Raw genomic sequence first — 12,919 nt, forward strand, 5'->3', positions numbered from 1 at the left:
AGTTGGTAAAGCATTTGCCCGTGAAAGGCAAAGGTCCTGACCTCGAGTCTCGGTCCGGCACTTAGTTTTAATCTGCCAGGAAGTTTTACAAGACAGTTTATTTAAGAATGACATCCATGAATATTGTTAACAGGTAGTAAAAGATACGTGATTCTGTCGTTATAGTCTTCAGACCAGAGCAGTCTGTAACAGCATACAGTACGTAATATCAGGCGCCAGTAGCCGCTGCGTGAAGGGCAGAATGGAACAGTATGAAAGGTAGTCATGAAATTCCGATTATTACACTGAAAAAACACTGCGACGTAGCTTTTGCTTTTTTTTTTTTTTTTTTTTTTATAGTCCTTCAATGTCTCCCTGCGTGTTAGTTGACAGAACAGTCCACGGGTCTTTCGTCGGTTCATATGGCCAAATGGGCACAATATTTAGCGAATTGCGTACAAACATTATATTCGGCATTTTTATTACTGCTATGATATACTTGGATTAATGTACTTTCCCAGTCGCTTTTTCCAGCGTCTTTGAGAAGATACATAAGAGTTGTTTAAAATAAAATGCGATGGCTATTCGGGAAGTAAGGAACGATCGATCGCGAAATGGATACTACAGTAAAAATCAAAACTGTTTTATTTTCAACAGTCAGCTATCACTGCCTCTCCGACTTAGACATGTGTGGTATCGTTGTACCAACTTCTCAATACCCTCGTCATAATAGACATCCTCCTCTGTTTTCCGACAATTTTCTACGCTGGTCTACAGCTTGTTCTCTGTGCCAAAATAATGTGTTCATATCCAGCAGTTCAATTGCACAGAGATGAAAATCAGAGGTAGCCAGGGCCGGTCTGTACGATAAGCGATCAAACACTTCCCATCGAAAACGCTAAAGGAGGATCCTCACCGACCCTGCAGTGTGCAGCCCAAAACTGTAATGAAGAAAGAATTCCATGACAGATAAGGTATGTGATATTGCATTTCATCAGGCGAAATCTCGCGGCAGGCACCCATACTTGGCGGGAGACACTATCTTATAGACATCTTTACGCGCACACTGTGTGCTCAAAACTAAGAAGAGCGGCGTGATGCCATCTACGAGTGCACTAGAGACACTGCAAAATAAATCTGTGCAGTGTTTCATTGGGTTTTCACTGTGGTTCCCATTTCATGACCGATCGTTCCTTACTTTCAGACTAGCCCTCCAACAAATTTACCAAGCGAGGTGGCGCAGTGGTTAGCACACTGGACTCGCATTCGGGAGGACGACGGTTTGAAACGTCCCCTTAGAACAATTATACACGACTGTGCTTAAACTGACACACAATATTTTTAGCGCAACGCAATCTGACTTTCAAAACTCCCTACAAAAGGATGGCCCTGACTAACATTAACCTATACCTTTCATAAATCACTTACCTCAGAAAAATCTTCGTTACTCGAACTACTGCAATACAGCGAGCGCCACTACTGCCAGCTAACTAAAAGAATCAAACTACTGAAGGCACTAACTACTGATAGGTATAGTTAGCAAATGAAAGATTTTAATAGAGAACAAACAGTGTATTTACCTTAATAGTCATAATATCTATAGCAGTTCATGACATCCAGCCTTACAAATTTCAAAACTTCGCCATCTCTCTCCCCACGTCCACCACTGCTGGCGGCTCGCCTCCAACTGCGCAACGCTACGCGCTGTTAGCATCCAGCTGCCGCTGCCCGACACTACAATAGCAGACAACAATGCAAACTAGCCACAGACTGCGCACAGCACAGCCAGTGATTTTTCATACAGAGCGCTATGTGGCGTTACCAATAAGAAAACCTAAACAGCCTACTTACAGGTTCAATCCCGTCTCCGGCCATCCTGATTTAGCTTTTCCGTGATTTCCCTAAATCGTTCCAGGCAAATGACGGGATGGTTCCTTTGAAAGGGCACGGCCGATTTCCTTCCCAATCCTTCCCTAACCCGAGCTTGCGCTCCGTCTCTAATGACCTCGTTGTCGACGGGACGTTAAACACTAACCACCAACACCAACAACAAATTTTTAAGAAAATAGGTGAAGGTCTAAGTGTTAGATTTGTTACAGAGCGAGCAAAAGGAGGTTCTTACTCAGTGCTTTTTTTCGTAAAGACTGTTATCTTCCCTCGCAATAAAACCGGAACATTATTGGGGAGTGACAAAGATGGTTTCGGTTTACTGAATGCTGGAATGTACCAGATTTCGCGCCAGTGTGGAACCACACACACTGAAACGCCAAAGAAACTGGTATAGTCGTACGTATTCAAATACAGAGATATGTAAACAGGAAGAAAAAGGCGCTGTCGTCGCAACGTCTATATAAGAGAACAAGTGTCTGGCGCAGTAGTTAGATCGGTTACTGCTGTTACGATGGCAGTTCATCAAGATTTAAATGAGTCTGAACGTGGTATTATAGTCGGCGCACGCGCGGTGGGACACAGCATCTCCGAGGTAACGATGAAGTGGGGATTTTCCCGTACGACCATTTCATGAGTGTATCGTCAATATCAGGAATACGGTAAAATATCAAATCTCCGACATCACTGTAGCCGGAAAAAGATCCTACAAGAACGGGACCAACGACGACTGAAGAGAATTGTTCAACGTAACAGAAGTGCACCCTTGCGCAAATTTCTGAAGATTTCAAAGCTTCGGCATAAGCAAGTGTAAGCGCGCGAACCATTCAACGAAACATCATCGATATGGGCTTTCGGAACCGAAGGCCTACTTCTGTACCCTTGATGACTGAGCGACACAAAGCTTAACGCATCGTCTGAGCCCGTCAACACCTACATTGGACTTTTGATGACTGGAAACATGTTCCCTAATCGGACAAGTCTCATTTCAAATTGCGTCAAGTGGATGGACGTATACGGGTATGGAGACAACCTCATGAATCCATTAACCCTGCATGTCAGCAAGGGACTGTACAAGCTGGAGGTGACTCTGTAAAGGTGTGGGACCCCTGATACTTCTATATATGACTCTGACAAGTGACACGTACGTAAGCATCCTGTCTGATCACCAGCATCCATTCATGTCCATTGTGCATTCCGACGGACTTGTGCAAATCCAAGAGGTCAATGCGACATCTCACACGTCCAGAACTGTTATGGAGTGGCTCCAGGAACACTCTTCTGAGTTTAATCGCTTTCAATGGCCACCAGACTCCCCAGACATGAAAATTATTGAGCATATCTGGGATGCCTTGCAACATGCCGTTCAGAAGAGATCTCGAGCGCATCGTAATCTTGCGGATTTATAGCCAGCCCTGCAGGATTCATCGTGTCAATTCCCTACAGCACTACTTCAGACATTAGTCGAGTCCATGCCACGTCGAGTTGCGGCACTTCTGCCCGCTCGCGGGAGCCCTACATGATAGCCGGCCGCGGTGGTCTCGCGGTTCTAGGCGCGCAGTCCGGAACCGTGCAACTGCTATGGTCGCAGGTTCGAATCCTGCCTCGGGCATGGATGTGTGTGATGTCCTTGTGTTAGTTAGGTTTAAGTAGTTCTAAGTTCTAGGGGACTGATGACCACAGCAGTTGAGTTCCATAGTGCTCAGAGCCATTTGAACCCTACATGATATTAGGCAAGTGTACCAGTTTCTTTGACTCTTCAGTGTGTATTGAATGAATAGTGGGCACCATGAAAGCTCGAGAACCAGGATTTTAGAACAAACGTGAAAATCCTGGAATAGAAACATTAGAGAAGTCATCAAAATATGCACCACAGACTATCTCATTAGCTGGTAGTCTTAGCAAAGCTTGGGAAACAGTACTGGGTGTAATTAAGAAGTCACTCAGCAAACACAGTAAGCTGGCGGCCAGGGCAGACGGAGTGCCTATATCGACGCTGTAGCAACAGGGGCGCCTCGCAGGGATCACAGATCACAAATGGCGATGCAGTCGCTTTTTCAGCCTCAAAGCGCGCTCTGGGGTGCGGACGGCGTACAGAGCGTACAAGGGTAATGGATATAAAGGGTGATTGTTATTAATACTTGAGAGGTCCCCTGTGAAAAACGAGTGATCGTATGTCAATGGTACGTTGTGAAAATATTTGTAAGGACATTCGAAAAGGAAATAACGAATAAACCATTTAAAGAAACAAATTTTAATTTTGCGTACCATGTTTACGTTCCAGGTTACAAATGTTGCTCAAGGTGACGACAAGCTGTATCCACGACAGCCTGGAACAGCACTAGAGATTGCTCTACTGCTGCGTGATACCTCTCATGTGAGATGTCGGCTTCCTTCCTCCTATGCACATCTCCAACCTCCAACGTGTGTTAGCGTCCCGTTGATAAATCCTGTTCTTTAGGTAACCCTACTGTCAGAAATCACACTGGTTCAGATCTGGCAATGGAGATCCACCTCACATTGCTCGTGAGGTCACTCGGCCGATCGTTAGAAATTGCGTGGCCACCCTTGGTGACCTCATGATCAATGTTGGGTGAAGCTCCATGGTGCATCAAAGCAACTGAGTCCAAAAGAACCTCTCTCTCGTAGATCAGGGATCACATGTTGACGCAGGAGATCACAGCAACGTGTACGACTCACGCTAATGTCTTTGGTCCTTGGGGTCCGCGTCCCTCAAAGAACAATCGTGAATAGTGCTGTGAAGCCACAAGACACAGTGACGAGCTCTTCTGGGAGAAATTCCCAAATCGTCAGTTAATTCGAACTTCCGAATTGTGTTCTTCAACCTGATGTGGAGAGGACCTCTGCGTATTCCTTTAATGCGTCAGCAGCATTATTGCTGTTGTTTTGATAAAACAGCTTTATAAGTAAAGCTCTGCTCAGCTTCTCATGACTGTCTACAACTGCAGTGAACACTGTTGCTTGTGTTCCTACACTACATCGCTGTACCCTTACCGGCGCCTAACGACAAGTCACAACACTAGCATTATTAACAACGCAAATCCTGCAGCGCACATTCCGAACATTATTTCTATTAAGTTCGTTAGCCGTACAGTAACTAATTTTTCGTTTACACTGAATTAATAAGCGAAAGTTTAATTGTAGCCACCCTGTAAATCGGTAGTGCGCCAGCAGGTCTTAGTCAGCGCATAATGCCACATGTCAGATTGTCGAAACACTGTGCCCATTACAACAGTACCGTAGCAATCCGGTAGAGACGCTAGAGCAAAAGGGCACAGCTCATCTCCATCTTTTCAGTGGGTTGCGACTTATGTTTCACGTCCACTAACGGCGTGCCACAGTCCTGCGGTGCAGGGGTTTCAGTTGGAAATTTGTGGTAAGATCATATGGGACCAAACTGCTGAGGTCATCGGTCCGTAAGCTTACACACTATTTATTCTAACTTAAACTTACACTAAGGACAACACACATACCCAAGCCCGTGGGAGGACTCGAACCTCTGACGGAGGGAGCCACGTGGACCGTGACAACGAGCCCTAGACCACGCGGCTAGGGGTTTCAGTGTCTACCACGATTGCAGATACACACCTTCAAATAAATATAAAATGAATTGCGTAACTCTGTTTTTCTATAGGTGATGATTAAAACTTTATAACTGCCCCTCGCGCGTGTGCTTGACAAGGACAACATGTAGAGCTACTACGTCGTTTTCGGAGTACCTGCACTACAGTAGTCCAGTGACGTCACAGTGATCAATTTACACACGTCTTTGCCACACATTGTCCCATTTAGCTGTATTTTAATTACTTAAATGTAACTCCACAGAGTTTTACGGAGAAATGACCTTGAAGGGTGATAGAACACATAAAGTTACGGGGGTGATTCAAAAGAAAACTTGAAAGATCCATAAAATTTAGAAAAGCTGTGTGATGGAGTTAGTGGGTGGCAACAGTGTTCCACGAGGTTCAGAAAGTGACCGACAGGTGGCAGAGTGCTCCTACAATTCAGGAGAAAGCAGCAGCATCCCCAACAATCCGGCAGCCCCACTGTCAACATGCAGCGCGATTGAGTAGTGATATGTGATGTGTTTTTTTTTTGTGTGTGTAGTGAAGGTGTCAAACCAATCATCGCAGAACGGTAGTGCAATGCGGTGATTCCTGTTTGTCCTAGCTGTAAGTATAAGATGGTTCAAATGGCTCTAAGCACTATGGCACCTAATACCTGAGGTCATCAGTCCCCTAGGCTTAGAACTACTTAAATCTAACTAACCTAAGGACATCACACACATCCATGCCCGAGGCAGGATTCGAACGTGCGACTGTAACAGCAATGCAGTTCCGGACTGAGCGCTTAGAACCTCTCGGTCACAGCGTAAGTGTAAGAGGTGTAGGAAGTTTCAAAGCGGTGTCGATATGTTCCATCAGTTCATGGAGTTATGAAATGTGTCCACAAATTGTGAATACGGTACTACAACAGGTATACAATGTACTGGAAAGTTTGTGCCGGGTCGGGACTCGAAAGTAGATTTCCCGCTTGTCGCAAGTGGTCGCCTTAACCTCTTTTTTTTAAATTTTTTTTTACACACATATGTCATTGAACATAATAGAGAGATAACTTCCAGAGAAGAATGCATAAAAATTGAGTAAATCGTGAGAAGGCTGAGAACTTCAAAAATAGTTCTAATGGCTCTGAACACTATGGGACTTAACAGCTGAGGTCATCAGTCCCCTAGAACTTAGAACTACTTAAACCTAACTAACCTAAGGACATCACACACATCCATGCCCGAGGCAGGATTCGAACCTGTTACCGTAGCGGTCGCGCGGTTCCAGACTGTAGCGCCTAGAACCGCTCGGCCACCCAGGCCGGCTGGCTGAGAACTATTTACGAATGTAAACCAAGTTTGTTTTGCAACACAATGAAAAAGACCGCGCACATGCAAAAATTCTGCGTTCACTCATGTGTGCTGTATGTCTCCGTAATTATTGTTTTCCATGTTATCATGATCAGTATCATCCTGATTCGTGCAGTGCTCCATAGATTACACATCATACTTGTCACAAATGTAGGTACAACAATACAAATAAAATGAGTACCCTGATGCAACTGAAACTTCGTTGCATCTTTTCTTATTACCAATCTCCACATGGAAAATAAATTGTCTCCTTGTTTCAGAAAAAAGTTTACAGAAATAATAAATGAATCGAATTGTTTTTGGAGTGGGTCTGCCTTGAGGAAAACACTCACAAAAGCAAATCAATTTGTAAGCAAACACGGACAGAAGAGCTTTAACCCCAAGTTGAATAAATGAATCATTAGATATTATGTAAATTGAAGGATGGGGGTGGGGGTGGGGGAGAAAAGAAAGGGAAGGGCCATTTAAATCAGCCGCATTCGGACTTTATAAGCGGAATCAGCGGTCATGGGTGAAAAAGTGTGCAGGACCTGGATTCGAACATGGGATCTCCTGCTTGCTAGGCAGATGCGTTAACCACTGTACCACTCAGACACGGTGTTTATCGCAAATGCGCCGACTATCTTGCTATACCACTCAGCAGACCCACATTCCCATCTAGCAGCACCTATCTGCAGTCCTCGTCCATTTTCTCCATGCTCGCTACTTTGAGATTCCCACACGAGGTCCGAAAGAACAGACACAACACATTCATAGAATCATTAGATGTTGATAATATGCAGTGGGGTAGTCAATAAACAAATTGCAAACTGACATAGAGAAATCAGAGCTGCGTGCACCAGCTTGAAATTTATTTTCCTTTTCAACATACCCCCTTGTAAATTTAGCTGCGTGCACCAGCTTGAAATTTATTTTCCTTTTCAACATACCCCCTTGTAAATTTAAACACTTATCCCATTGTTCGACAAGGTATTAAAAAGTTCAGCCTAGAATTCTTGCGACAGTGTTCACATCTAATGAGTCACGTCCCAGGATATAAAAAATTTACTTGGTTCCTTAAACTGCTGTAAACCACGAGACTGATGTATTCTGGGGATACAAAATACCCCCGGATGGGGAAACGGTGCTGTCATGGAGTAACCAAAATGGTCCACCTCGATAGCTGCATGGTCAGCAGTCGGCTTTCAGTCGTGCACCAGCTTCATGCATTGGTCAATGGCCCACTATTGGAGTTCTATATTTACGCATTGTGGTATTTGTGTTGTATAGCATCCATCAGTATTGCAGCCCATACATTGGTCAATGGCCCACTATTGGAGTTCTATACTTACGCATTGTGGTATTTGTGTTGTATAACATCCATCAGTATTGCAGCCCATGCATTGGTCAATGGCCCACTATTGGAGTTCTATACTTACGCATTGTGGTATTTGTGTTGTATAACATCCATCAGTATTGCAGCCCATGCATTGGTCAATGGCCCACTATTGGAGTTCTATACTTACGCATTGTGGTATTTGTGTTGTATAGCATCCATCAGTTTTGCAGCCCATGCATTGGTCAATGGCCCACTATTGGAGTTCTATACTTACGCATTGTGGTATTTGTGTTGTATAACATCCATCAGTATTGCAGCCCATGCATTGGTCAATGACCCACTATTGGAGTTCTATACTTACGCATTGTGGTATTTGTGTTGTATAGCATCCATCAGTTTTGCAGCCCATGCATTGGTCAATGGCCCACTATTGGAGTTCTATACTTACGCATTGTGGTATTTGTGTTGTATAGCATCCATCAGTATTGCAGCCCAGGGTGAACTCTTACAGCCGACTGACACTTAAAGTTACATTCCAAGTCAAACATGCATGACAACACACTTTTGAAATCGATCAATTCATTTGCAAAGAGCTACGTCTGGGCCCACAAGAAGTGATAGGCATTCACTTCTCTATCACCGTAAACGTCGTCGTCTACATTACAACGATGATGGAGGGAGTACATGCTGACTTAGTTTGACAACATGCGCACGGAATTAAATTTAAACATTTCGACGGGCATATTGAGGAGGTGGCAGTAGACCATGCTGGTTTCAGGCTTTGAACAATTCAGGCGTTTGAGCTCCCCTTCGAAGTGTCACAAGACAAGGTCGTTGAAGCCTTCTGATCCTATTGCAACGTTGCAGGCCACATCGCGGTAAAATGGCAGATGTTCACAACATACCACATGTCGAATGGTGTCTGATAGATCAAGATCGAACTGTCCAAAACCATCCTATCTGCTGATAGGTGGTGTGCGAGCCATTTTCATGTATGACGGCCAGCCATGGACATGTGCAGGATGAGGACAAGAGGGCCAGGTTCGGTCCGATTATCTCCGTTTCCATTTGCTACTTATTCCAACTAGTGGTTCAGCTCCCATAGCTTCTTTACCAGACACCTACGCCTCAGCTGTGAGCGACTTGGACGCCTTCGAAAGCGCCTGTTCTCCTGCCAGCACTTTCCAGAGCTCGACGAACATCCTGCTTTCTGCAATGGACATCAAACCAAGTGCTATCTTTCAGATGTGCACAACTTCAGACAGTGATCGGCCACATTCTGACATGTAACTCCACCTCCAAAAGCAGTGGTCGCTCTGAAACTGGAAGAAGTGTAGTCAAACGTCCTCTGATGATATATTCCTTCATATGGCACCATAGGTAGTGGGCCAGATATCAGACATTGACTCCTTTCTAGCACTCCAGCGAAAGGAGTGACCATTCCCAATGTCCCATCTGGGGAGTGTCCTTTACACCACCTTCAATCCCGCCCAATAATGACAGATCCCAAGGAGGGAGGTTCCCTTGATCCCACAGTGTCAGCTTCACCACCTCTAGTCTGTGATGGGGACGACAGTCACCGGCCAGTGGTTTCAGTTTCCTGGGCTGATGATGTCGACGATTGGCGCACCTGTCAGAGAGAGAATCCCATGGTGACCCAGCTTCTACTCACTAATTACAGCCATGGTGGCTGCACCACATGTTTCACACCAGCTGGACATCTCTGCATGGGAAGTGTGCCAACAGGGGGAGCACGTCAACAGCCCTGCACGTCATAATGGTGAACCTGGCCACCATTTGGGCTCCACATAAGCTGACAATGTTCAGAAGCACCATTTACGCTGCTGATATCGACATTGTTCTACTCCAAGAAGTGATTTTCACTGATTTCTATGCTCTCACTGGCTACACGGCCCACGTCTCCCATACCTCTGGCACTGGTAGCAGAGTGGCCATCCTCCTCCACACAGGGCACCCTGCTGAAGATGTAGCATACCTTCCTAATGCTAGGAGTGTGACCCTCACGCTGTTTGGCGTCTGCATCCTCAATGTATACGCATAGTTCGACTCCAGTCAACATCGCAAACTACACACCTTCTTTACTGACGAGGTAACGCCGCTTATCGAGGGTCCCCTGGATGATCTGGTACTCAGCGGGGACTTCTACTCCACAGAAGGCCCTACTGCTCAATTCTCAAAACATTCCCCTTGTGTGGCCCTCTCAGTCATCATCGACTGACTTCAGCTTATCATGATAAAGATTATGGATATAATAAATGAATTGTTAAATGTTGATAATATGCACAAATAATAATTGTATTGTTGGAATTACATGAGAATGAGAAAAAGGTACCGGATGCGACCTTCGATTCACAGACTTCCCACGTACGAAACGAAGGGGTTAGCCGCTATATTGCGGACTCCGTGAATACGAGTGATCATACAAAGTACATAAGCAAGCATATTTTTTTCCGGAAACGGCTGAGAATTGCGCCGCCTACCTGTTCATGTATGTTGAAGTGCTAGTCGTGCACTATGTACTCTGTCAATAAGAATCAAATCGGTGAAGGGACGTTCGTAGGGTCCTCCTGTGAGATCATTTTCTTTCGCAGGTAGTAAACCCTGACTGCTATTCCGTCAGTTTGAACATACCTTCAGCATCAATGTCTGGCGAGTATCACAGATGGCCGATAAAATTATGGAGTGGTGGCGTACAATTTTTATTACTACACTCTACAATAAGTTCCAAATCTCTCTGCAGTGTCTCTTGGAGCGAGACCAAGATGCACTGCTGATGGTGAACCATCCGTTAGGACGTTTAGCTCCGGCTGCCTCTTTGGTGCTGTTAGAGAGGAGTAGGCTATGTAATCTTCAATGACCGCCATCAACAACACAGATATGATTCTGCAGTGTACTCACAGTCGCTACAGCCACATTCCACTCAGCGAACTAAGTACAATCTCACGCCGAGTGAAAAAAATGTTCCTCTAAGATTAAGTCTTGCATGCTTTCCTCCCAATACGAATTTTTCACTTTGCGACCTATTTTTTATTGACTGTGATTCACATACGGCACATGATTAACACCTTACCTGCGCACGCCTGGTGATGGATCTTACACCGCCAGGTCATACCACGGCGTAGGTGTGAGGCTCTGCTGTGGCCATCGGAGCCCTCGTAGCTGTCAATGTGAGGTGGAATAGTACTCTTGCGAGTCGCATGTGAGGATAGGGTTTCAGAATTTCTTCCCAACTATATGTTCCACATCTACATCAACATATACTACATCTGTACTAATACATAGCAAGCCACCTTATGGTGTATGGCGGAGGGTACTTTGTGTGCCGCCGGCCTCGATGACCGCTCGGTTCTAGGCGCTTCAGTCCGGAACGCGAGACTCCTACGGTCGCAGGTTCGTATCCTGCCTGGGGCATGGATGTGTGTGATGTCCTTAGGTTAGTTAGGTTTAAGTAGTTCTAGGTTCTAGGGGACTGATGACCTCAAATGTTAAGTCCCATAGTGCTCAGATCCATTTGAACCATTTTTATGGTGCGAATGGAGCGGTCTACTGCCTGTCGAATCTCTGGAACAGTTCTGGTGGGAATGCCACGAAGTGGTTCCTTCATCTTCGGAATCAAATCAAATTCACAATGACTTAAGTCCGGGGAGTATGGTGGATGGTACAGTACTTCCCAGTCCCATTGACCGAACAGAGCAGCTACAGCTTGCGCTGTAACCGCCCGCGGATTGTCGTGCAAAATGATGGGTGGGTTGTGCAGAAAGTGTCGCCGCTTCTTTCGCAAAACTGGTCACAGGTGATGCTCCAGAAACGAACAGTAATACGACTGAAGTCCTTGTGTCTTTGATTTGATTCCGAAGAAGAAAGGAACCACTTCGTGGCATTCTCTTCAGAACTGTTCCAGAGATTCGACAGGCAGTAGACCGCTCCATTCGCACCATCAACAGAACAGGCTCTGCTAACGGTATGCTACGTCTTCCACATCGCTGGCAACGGGTTCTACACAACGCTGGTGACTACTTTGAAGGACAGTAAAAGGTGCAAACATGTAACTCTTTTGTATCGGTTGTGAATAAATAGTTGCCACTATTTCAGTTCCAACCCTCGTATTTAATAACTGTTTTACGAATGACTACTTGCCTACTGCGTGGAAGATCTCACGAGTGGTACCAATTTTTCCATTTCCAGGAGTGTATTTGGGTGACTCTAAGACTTTTGAAGGAATAGAATCTAGTATGTTGTCCTCGACAGCTAGTGTATATCGGAGACCGGTATCAGGAGCGCCCCATGGAAGTGTGATAGGACCACAACTATTCTCTGTTATACGTAGCGGTTGTTTGTTGATGATGCTGTGGTGCTGAAGATGCTGTGGTGTACAGGAAGGTGTCGAAGATGAGTGACTGTAGGCTGACACAACTTGACTTCCACAAATTTTCTAGTTGGTGTCATAAATGGCATCTGACTCCTAATGTAGGATAATAGAAGTTAATGCTGACAAATAGGAAAAATAAACCCATAATATTGAAATAGTCCTGCTTGGTACAGTCACCTTGTTTAAATATTTAGCTCTTCGCAAATGAATTGTTCGATTTCAATAGTTTGTGGTCATGCATGTTTGACTTGGAATGTAGCTTTAAGTGTCAGTCGGCTGTAAGAGTTCACCCTGGGCTGCGATATTGATGGATGCTATACAACACAAAATACCACAAAGCGGAAGTATAGAACTCGGATAGCGGACCATTGACCAGTGCATGAAGGCGGTGCACGACTGAAAGCCGACT

The sequence above is a fragment of the Schistocerca gregaria genome, chromosome 2 (genome assembly GCF_023897955.1).
Source record: "Schistocerca gregaria isolate iqSchGreg1 chromosome 2, iqSchGreg1.2, whole genome shotgun sequence".
Taxonomy (NCBI): Eukaryota; Metazoa; Arthropoda; class Insecta; order Orthoptera; family Acrididae; genus Schistocerca; species Schistocerca gregaria.